The sequence below is a fragment of the Salvelinus alpinus genome, chromosome 20 (genome assembly GCF_045679555.1).
Source record: "Salvelinus alpinus chromosome 20, SLU_Salpinus.1, whole genome shotgun sequence".
NCBI lineage: Eukaryota > Metazoa > Chordata > Actinopteri > Salmoniformes > Salmonidae > Salvelinus > Salvelinus alpinus.
The window spans coordinates 24,758,901-24,770,098 of NC_092105.1; positions in this window are offsets into that span (position 1 = coordinate 24,758,901).

Here is an 11,198-nt window from a genome sequence, read left to right on the forward strand (position 1 = left end):
CAGTTTGTTGATGCTTTAAATGGGCTGTGGAATTATCTGAGTAGTTAGGAAGCCTCGTCCTCCTTTTTACCATAACAGGTGTTGTGTCTATCTATCTATCTGTACGTGTGTGTGTGTGTGTGTGTGTGTGTGTGTGTGTGTGTGTGTGTGTGTGTGTGTGTGTGTGTGTGTGTGTGTGTGTGTGTGTGTGTGTGTGTGTGTGTGTGTGTGTGTGTGTGTGTGTGTGTGTGTGTGTGTGTGTGTGTGTGTGTGTGTGTGTGTGTGTGTGTGTGTGTGTGTGTGTGTGTGTGTGTGTGCGTGTGCGGTGGGTGGGTGGAGATGAGGACACGTCTCTCATTCCCTTGCGGTGTTCTCCTCTGAGATCTCTAAAATAGACCCAGATTGTGGTTCCCCACTGTGACGGTTCTAATCATAGATACTTCCCCTCAGGCTAGACAACTGGCCCTCCACAACAACAATAACAACCACAACAACACACCTAGTGAAACTTTTCCTCCTGCGTCAGTAGAGGATTAGGCCTGTACAACAACGGTAAAGTCCTGACAGTGAACAACTCTCAACAACAACAACATAAACAGACTCAGAGTGAGAGGCATCAACTCTGTTTCATCATCAGGGTGTCTAACTGTGGTACTTCTGGTTTCCTACTGAGTCTTCCTATGCAGTCTACAGAACACCAAGGTTTTGTTACAAACACACATGCTGAATTCATCTACAACATTTCAGTACCAAAACATAGTGATTGTATTTCAACAAGCTATAAACATGGCTAACCCCCTGAATGGTGCTTTAGTTCTTCTTATAGTTGCAGCATGGGTTGATCTCAGAGACAGAGACTGAAAAAGGTAGATGGTGTGTCTGTGGCATGACATCTGTTTAAAAAGCAATCAGCTCTCTCTCTCTCTCTCTCTCTCTCTCTCTCTCTCTCTCGACAGTCTGTGGCTTTAAATACTCTCTCATTCACACCTAATCATCCCTATTCAAAACTTCTTCCAATGAATAATCAGAAGCCTTAAGTAGGACAGGAATAAGTGCAATTACCCATCTCTATTACATGTCTCTTAGCTAAACTCTGTATGTGTGTGTGCGTGCGTGTGTGCATGTGAAAGACTGAAAATGTAGAGTTTCCATCAATGTCACGTCTGCTCCCGCTCTTTCCCTCCCCCTGGCGCTTGAGGGCGCCAGAATGCCTTGCATCACTCACTCCTGCCATCCATCACGTACACCTGCCTTTCCTTGTCACGCGCATCAGCGTTATTGGACTCACCTGGACTCTATTATCACCTGTTCATTTCCTCCCCTATATGTGTCAGTTCCCCAGCTCTGTTCCCTGCTTCTGCATTGATTGTTTTTCTGTTTGCTAAGCTGTTTATGTCTCGTTCTATGTCCGTTATTTATTAAATGTTACTCCCCGTACCTGCTTCGTCTCTCCAGCGTCATCCTTGTGATAGATCGTGGCAGAATGCAGAAGCCATCACACGAAGCATCGGGGAGTACTGGCGTTCTGGTTGGTATAGTGGCATCGGCTCTGGGTCACCACCGATGGAACCGGGGGTGCCTAGCCTGCTCGTCGGGCTTCCACGCCCTAGCAGGCTCGAGAGGTTTCCTTGCCCCGGTTGGCTCGGATGGCGCCCATCCCACGTCGGGCCTCAGCTGGATCGTCAGTTCTTGTCTGCCCAGCCTGTCCAGGAGTTTTTTTGTTTGTTTGTTGTTTGTTTTGTCGGTGACGTCGGGGGTGGATTCTGCCGCCGATGGAACCGGGGGTGCCTAAGCCAGCCCGTCGAGCTTTCATGCCCTGGCTGGCTCGAGAGGTTTCATTGCCTCGGTTGGCTCGGTGGCTTCCCATCCCACGTCACAATCCACCGGATCATCGGGTTTCCTCAGCGGGATCGACAGGCGTCTGGACTCAGCCGGATCGTCAGGCTCCCATGCCTCAGCCGGCTCGCCAGGCTCTCACGCTCCAGCCGGTTCGTCGGGCTTCCACGCCTCAACCGGCTTGCCCAGCGCCCATGTCTCGGCCGGTTTGCCCAGGTGGGACGCCGGGTGGCGCCCCTAGTGGGGGGGTACTGTCACGTCTGCTCCCGCTCTTTCCCTCCCCCTGGCGCTTGAGGGCGCCAGAATGCCTTGCATCACTCACTCCTGCCATCCATCACGTACACCTGCCTTTCCTTGTCACGCGCATCAGCGTTATTGGACTCACCTGGACTCTATTATCACCTGTTCATTTCCTCCCCTATATGTGTCAGTTCCCCAGCTCTGTTCCCTGCTTCTGCATTGATTGTTTTTCTGTTTGCTAAGCTGTTTATGTCTCGTTCTATGTCCGTTATTTATTAAATGTTACTCCCCGTACCTGCTTCGTCTCTCCAGCGTCATCCTTGTGATAGATCGTGACAATCAACCCCACTAACGTGCATAATATCAAAGACCACCGCCATTCATCAGAAAAGGGTGTGATATTAAACTTCATTGGGATAGGGGGCAGCCTTGGGAAGTTTGGATGAAAAGCGTGCCCAGAGGAAATTGCCTGCTACTCAGGCCCAGAAGCTAGGATATGCATATAATTGGTAGATTTAGATAGAAAACACTCTAAAGTTTCCCGAAACTGTTAAAATAATGTCTGTGAGTATAACATAACTCATATGGCAGGCAAAAACCGGAGAAAAATCCAACCAGGAAGTGGGAAATCTGAGGTTTGTATTTTTTTGCCTATCCAATATCCTGTATCTGTGGGGTCAGATTGCACTTCCTAAGGCTTCCAGTAGATGACAACAGTCTTTAGAAGTTGTTTCAGGCTTGTATTGTGAAAGGGCATCGAATAAGAGCTGTTTCAACAAGTGGTCAAGCTGAAAGACATTAGTTTAGTCTCGCGCGTGGCTGTGAGTGCGACGCTCGTTCTCTTTCCTTTCTAATGACAACAGAATTGTCCGGTTGGAATATTATTGAACATTTATTATAAATACATCCTAAAGATTGATTATATACATCGTTTGACATGTTTCTACGAACTTTAATTTACTTTAATTGACTTTTCGTCCGGACTTTGTGCCCGCGCTTTGTGCATTTGGACTGGAATAAACGCGCAAACAAAAAGGAGGTATTTGGACATAAAGATTAACTTCATCGAACAAAACAAACATTTATTGTCTAACATGGAGACCTGGGAGTGCCACCAGATAAAGATCATCAAAAGGTAAGTGATTCATTTTAACGCTATTTCTGACCTTAATGACACCTCTCCTTGGTTGGAAAATGGCTGTATGTTTTTCTGTGGCTAGGCGCTGACCTAACATAATCGCATGGTGTGCTTTCGCCATAAAGCCTTTTTGAAATCGGACACAGCGGCTGGATTAACAAGAAGTTTATCTTTAAAATGGTGTATAATACTTGTATGTTTGAGGAATTTTAATTATGAGATTTCTGTTTGTATTTGGCGCTCTGCAATTTCACTGGCTATTGGCAAGGTTGGACGCTCACGTCCCGAACGATCCCAGAGCGGTTAATAAGGTTTCCTTTCATGATGTGTTGTCGACTTCATAAAATACTTACTTAGTAAGACTGGCAATACAAGGTGTCTTCATATTCAACTTTTGATACTATTTACCTTGAAATAACAACTGGTGGGTTTTGAGTGTGTCTCCCCTATTTTGAGACATGGTCCGCCTGCTCTTCAGTCCGAGAGAGACATTCAGAGAGCAGGTTCGTGTCTCCCTTCTCTGTACATAAAAACTGTCTAAAACTGTTTAACACAACAGATTATTTTGAAAACTGGTTTACATACTGTATCCCAAAGTCATTAGCGAATGTGACTATGTACAGTGCCTTCAGAAAGTATTTAGACCCCTTGACTTTTTCCACATTTTGTTAGGTTACAGCCTTATTCTAAAATTGATTAAATAGTTTTTTCCCCCCACATTAATATACACTCAATACCCCATAATAACAAAGCAAAAACATTTTTATTTTATTTATGAATAATAAAAACTGAAATATGACATTCACATAAGTATTTAGACCCTTTACTCAGTACTTTGTTGAAGCACCATTGGCAGGATTACAGCCTTGAGTCTTCTTGGGTATGACGCTACAAGCTTGGCACACTTGCATTTGAGGAGTTTCTCCCATTCTTCTCTGCAGATCCTCTCAAGGTCTGTCAGGTTGGATGGGGAGCGTTGCTGCACAGATATTATTAGGTTTCTCCATAGATTTTCAATCGGGTTCAAGTCCGGGCTCTGGCTGGGCCACTCAAAGACATTCAGAAACTTGTCCCGAAGCCACTCCTGCGTTGTCTTGGCTGTGTGCTTAAGGTCATTGTCCTGCTGGAAGGTGAACCTTCGCCCCAGTCTGAGTTTGTGAGCTCTCTGGAGCAGGTTTTCATCAAGGATCTCTCTGCTCTGTTCATCTTAAAAAAGTAAGTTCTTTGTCCCCGTGTTCAGTTGCAAACCGTAGTCTGGCTTTTTTATGGCGGTTTGGGAGCAGTTGCTTCTTCCTTGCTGAGCGGCCTTTCAGGTTATGTCGATATAGGACTCGTTTTACTGTTGATACAGATACTTTTGTACCTGTTTCCTCCAGCATCTTCACAAGGTCCTTTGCTGTTCTTCTGGGATTGATTTGCACTTTTCACACCAAAGTACGTTCATCTCTAGGAGATAGAACGCGTCTCCTTCCTGAGCGGTATGACGGATGCGTGGTCCCATGGTGTTTACACTTGTGTACTATTGTTTGTACAGATGAACGTGGTACCTTCAGGCATTTGGAAATTGCTCCCAATGATGATCCAGACTTGTGGAAGTCTACAATTTTTTTCTGAGGTCTGGCTGATTTCTTTTGATTTTCCAATGATGTCAGGCAGAGGCACTGAGTTTGAAGGTAGGCCTTGAAATACATCCCCAGGTACACCTCCAATTGACTCAAATTATGTAATTTAGCCTATCAGAAGCTTCTAAAGCCATGACATCATTTTTTTGAATTTTCCAAGCTGTTTAAAGGCACAGTCAATTTAGCGTATGTAAACTTCTGACCCACTGGAATTGTGATACAGTGAATTAATTATAAGTGAAATAATCTGTCTGTAAACAATTGTTGGAAAAATTGCATACACAAAGCAGATGTACTAACCGACTTGCCAAAACTATAGTTTGTTAACAAGAAATTTGTGGAGTGGTTGAAAAACAAGTTAGAATGACTCCAACCTAAGTGTATGTAAACTTCCGACTTCAACTGTATATATACTGTATATACTGCTGTTACTGCTATTACTGGCCTTACTGCTATTATCCCATACAAACGCATTGAATAACAGATTCACTAAATGGAACAACAGATAGTCCGAAATAAAATCAAAAGGAACGTTGATCTGAAGTGTCAACCCTATTTTTGTTATATATTTTTTTACATGTATTTAACCCCGTGTTTTTGGCAGTAAACAGTCTCCATATATATATATATACTTCCATACATTTTTCTACTGGTATTGGTTTGTGAGAGTCTCATCTTTCCATAGAGGAGTCATAATAGTTTGTATAGGCATAACCGTTCAGATGCTACAGATGATTTTGTGAGAAGACCGATTTTCGGGATGTCTCATGGTCTGATAAACAACGCTCTAGCTCTGTCACCTTTCACCGCAGATCCAATGCAAATGAACAGATATCTCTAGCTTAAACTGACATAGTTTTATGCTGCTTTTTGTATTATGCTAATTGGACTTCCACGGGGCGTGGACAACAACTCTAGGGGATTAATGAAATATTAATAACTGAAGGTTTATTTTCTTACTTTCTTAAAAGGTTTATATAAAAAGCATTGTACTTGTCCTCTGTATTTATGGGTGGGTGTCACTTCACATTGAGGGTGTACAGTGCCTTCAGACAGTATTCACACCCCTTGAATTGTTGCACATTTTGTTGAATTACAGCCTGAATTTAAAATTGATTAAATTGAAATGTTATGTCACTGGCCTACACACAATACCCCATAATTTAAAAGTGGAGTTATTTTATTGACATGACTTGAATCAACAAGTTTTCAACCCCTACTTTATGGCAAACTTAAATAAGTTTAGGAGTATAAATGTGCTTATCAAGTCACATAATGAGATGCATGGACTCACTATGTGCAATAATAGTTTGAACAGGATTTTTTGAATGACTACCTCATCTCTGTACCCCACACATACATTTATCTGTAAGATCCCTCAGTCAAGCAATGAATTGAAAACACAGATTCCACCACAAAGACCAGGGAGGTTTTCCAATGCCTCGCAAAGAAGGGCACCTATTGGTAGAGGGGTACAAAAAAAGCAGACATTTAATATCCCTTTGAGCATGGTGGAGTTATTAATTACACTTTGGATGGTGTATCAATACACCCAGTCACTACAAAGATAAGTGCATCTTTCCTAACTTCCGGAGAGGGCAAATCCAACACACCACTCCAAGTACCACTCTTTATATATGGTGGTGGCTGCATCATGTTATGGGTATGCTTGTCATCGGCAAGGACTAGGGAGTTTTATAGGACAAAAATGTACGGAATAGAGCTTAGCACAGGCAATATTATAGAGGAAAACGTGGTTCAGTCTGCTTTCCAGCAGACACTGAGAGACAAATTCAACTTTCAACAGGACAATACCCTAAAACACAAAGCCAAATAAAACCCTGGAGTTGCTTACCAAGACAACATTGAATGTTCCTGAGTGGCCTAGATACAGGTTTGACTTAAATCGTCTTGAAAATATATAGGAAGACTTGAAAATGGCTGTCTCGCAATGATGAACAACCAACTTGACAGAGCTTGAAGAATATTTTTTTTTTAAATGTGCAACTATTGTACAGTACAGGTGTGCGTAAATACTCACAGCTGTAATCGCTGCCAAAGGTGATTCTACATGCATTGATTCTAACATGCAATGTGATTACTTAAGTAAATGAGATATTTCTGTATTTTATTTTCAATAGATTGTGTGTAGATGGGTGAGAGAAAAAAAACGATTTAATCTATTTTGAATTCAGGCTGAATACTATCTGAAGGCATGTATCATTACTACTCCTATCTAAAAGATATCTTGTTTTCTACCCAACCAGTGAACGTGTGGCTGTAACCATCCTGTCAATGCCTGTCATCACTGTTTGATATATTTTACTGCAGGTAAAATCCCAGTCAACCTGAAGTGTGGGTGTCCATGTGTCCTTCTGGGGGTGCTATATGACGTTGGTTACTCATGCGTGCGTGCGTGCGTGCGTGTGTGTGTGTGTGTGTGTGTGTATTGATTTCTACAGTGTGGTGTGTGTCTCCACTGCAGACGGAGCTGTCAGTAACACAGTGAGAGCAGAGAGAAAGCCTGCTGTTGCTCTCACACAAACCACTAACAGCTCAAAACGTAATAGTTTAAATAACTTTCAGAAAACTGATCCACTAAATGATCCTCCACAGAATCACCAAGGTGCAGTAGGATGGTTATTCTCCTTGGATAAACATGGAAGAAGGTGTCTAATCATGGAGTCTGAAACAAAGCAGTTCATTAAAAAGCATCAGGGCTTTGAGAGAAAATAATAAATAAAGGAAACAGTGGAAGACTTAAATAAATGGTGCTCTCTAATTACAGTATGACAGCCCTGACTTTATCTACTACTGCTGATCCAGCCAGCTCGTCTACTGCAGCTTGAGTAGAAAGACGAAGAGACTCATGCACACTGTTTGTACTTATAATAAATATTGGTTAAAGTGTAACATTTAATATTTTACTTACGTTTTTGTCTCTATAGGCCTACATCTGTGATCAAAGACATAACTTCTGGTGTGAATGTTTTTGACTCCAGATTTACTTCTCTTTGATTCTCTAACATTATTGAATGTAATTGTACAAGCAGCTGATGGAAAGGTAATTCTGGGAGCTGTCAGTCAGTAAGAGCCATGCGTTGAGGGCTATGATGGTTTCAGCCTGTTAGGGAGAGCACCACAATCGAGATGAATAATTCTCCTTCTCAAAATCAAACATTTCTCTCTCCATTCTCTCACATAATTCTGTTAGCTCGCACCTCGGTGAGACATCAAACCCTAGCTGGTGAGAATAGCAAATTAGCTTTGTGTTAGTTGAGGAGGAGATAGGAGGAGACATAGGGAGGAGGGTTGTTAGAATTACACAGTGCAACCCAGTGGGAAGGAAACATTTGAGGGATTTGGACATTTTAGTAACAAATAGGACTTTTTTAGTGACAGCAGCATAAATATGTTTCAGTAACGTCCCAGGCTGGGTGTTCTGTCTGCTGGAGCTGGCTGACTCATAAGAGACCATGGTTAGAGCCAAACAGAGATGATCATAGTATGACATAAACTATGTTATCAGAATCAGATGGCCTTAAAGAAGGTCAGTGTGAAGATGAGCCGCCATGTCACCTCCACTCTTAAAGACAAGCAAACCAAAAGAGGTTCTGTGAAAGTTCTCAAAACATTCACCTGATGTTGCAAGAACATTCCCAGAACGTTGCTCTCACATGTCGTTAGATTTTTTATTGAACCTTCATTTAACTAGGCAAGTCAGTTAAGAACAAATTCTTCTTTACAATGACAGCCTACCCCCGGCCAAACCCTAACCCAGACGATGCTGGGCCAATTGTGCGCCGCCCTATGGGACTCCCAATCACGGCTGGTTGTGATACAGCCTGGAATAGTGACGCCTCTAGCACTGAGATGCAATGCCTTAGACCGCTGCACCATTCAGGAGCCCAACATTTGTTGCAGCAGTATGTTCTACAAACTTTACTGCTACATTGTGTTACATTACCTGGAAACCTAATGAGAACGTTGGGGGAACGTTCTGTGGTGGTTGTTACAGATGTTGTGCACAACATCTTAGTGAATGTGCGGAGAACATTCCAGGGATATTTTGTTTTTAAAAATGATGAACAAACAAATGTTTTATCAAAACATTATTTTAATGTTATTGGTATATCATAATGTTAGATAAAACCCTAACTAGAACTTCAAGGGAATCTTAGCTAATTTTCTGGGCATGTCATAAGAAGTTTTATCAGTTTAGATTTGACTGTTATTGATAGATGAGCAAATCCATGTGCTAATGTTGTTGACTTTTACAGTACACTAGACGTGTTCACAGGAACGTGATAACAAGAAAATAGTTAACATAGTTTCTCTTGCAGCAGGTTTCAACAAATGTACCTCCCTCCCTTATTCACCATCCGTTTTGTCTCGTTCCTTTCAAATGGGGCAGGCAGGGAGAGATTACATTTCAAGCATAAATAAATATTGTAAAAAGGTCACCTTTCCATCTGTTATTTGTGCAACCTCGAAAAGTAATGACATCCTGGATGATGTACGCCACGCAGTGCGGTTTAGCTGTGTAGCTATGTCTTAACAACAGGTGCGGTAAACAATGGTAAACAAAGCATACGCAAACGCAGTGCACACATAAACACACTCTTTCACACGCACATACACGTACAGCCACCTTTGAAAAACAAAAAAGTTAAGGATGTCCAACCTTTAGAAAATGTGTTTGTTGGCATTGCTTCTTGAGAACACGTAATATAACAAAAGTAGTTCTGCCATTAGACTGCATGGCCTCGCAGTATGTGCATTAATGCATGTATTATGAATGATACCATTGGACATGTCTACCCTATGGCACTGTGTGGCGTGCTTGGCTTTACTTTGAGAATCCAACAGAAAGAGGTCAGACAAGAAATCCGGCACAAAACCACATATACTGTTATGATAATAATCATAATAATAATAATACTTAGAGAACTGAACAGAAAGAGGTCAGACAAGACAGGCACATGAGAGGACTGTGGTTAGTGTGACCGCAGAGGGTCCTGAACTCCATACCATATGGACATCTACAGTACCCTCTGAACTCACTGCAGTCACAGGGCTGTCCACACTGTGAGCTGTCTCTCTTTCTCAGTTCTGTTACATACTCTTAACCATCTGTGCCTGGGCCCCTTTGACAAACACCACTGCAGGGAGGCAGGCAGGCAGCAAGGCTATCGCCTACAGATGGGATGGGGCTGCGGGGGCAGGCGGCAGGCAGCGGCACCCCGGGGGGGCGCAGGGGGCAGGCACAGCAGGCTCACCTCGGGGCGGGCTGCAGGGGGCAGGCAGGTGCCGATGGATGGGGCTGCAGGGAGGCAGGCAGGCAGCAAGGCTATCACCTACAGATGGGATGGGGCTGCAGGTAGGCAGGCAGGCACCATAAACAGAGTTGTTTCCACCCTGGGCAGCAGTCTAATTACCTGCTAGCAGCCCCTGTCATTAAGGTTTACTGTGTTGCTCTTGACTGGAGTAAATCAACTATTATAAACAGTAAAACAACTCAATGTGATGGCACACACTATGACACACACACACACACACACACACACACACACACACACACACACACACACACACACACACACACACACACACACACACACACACACACACACACACACACACACACACACACACACACACACACACACACTCTTTCTCTCTCTCTCTCTCTCTCTCACTCTCTCACTCTCTCTCTCTCTCTTTCAGACACACACACACACACAGCAGACAGTAAATCTGTAACGGATCAGATTTCTACATTAGTGAGGAGATGCAGTTATGTTCCTCTCAGACAGACTCAAAAGCAGTCTGAGCCTCAATTACCCTGTCTGAGAGGGCTGATCAAATGCAAACAGCTCCAGTCAAACACATTACACACAGACAGATACACACAGATAGAGTTAGATTCTCACTGTCTGTCTACAGTGCTCAAATCACTGATGTGTTACTGTAAATAATAATTGCTCTCTCTTAAATTCCTACTGTCGAAGACACCCTACTGTTCAGAATACACTTAGCTAACCCAATTATTTTAGTACATCCCTTACTTCAAGTAAACTTTCCAAACTACCTCTTTTCCTAGTGCATTACTAATGTATTAATGTTAATAAGTGGTGGTCTGTAGTGACACTAGTTTGCAGGCAGTGAGTGTATTAGTTGGTGAGCTCCATGTTTAATGTACAGTAGCTGCGGATTCCATCGTCCAGGGAGAACTAGCAGGGTCTGTAGTGTAGCCGCACTGCAGAGCTCTCAACCAGGCAATAGACACAGCCTCTCCCCCCTCCCCTCCTCCTCTCCTCTCTCGCTGCTTGTCAGCCCTGGATTGTGTTTTGATGTTTCCTCAGACCTACGTTTGAGCTCCA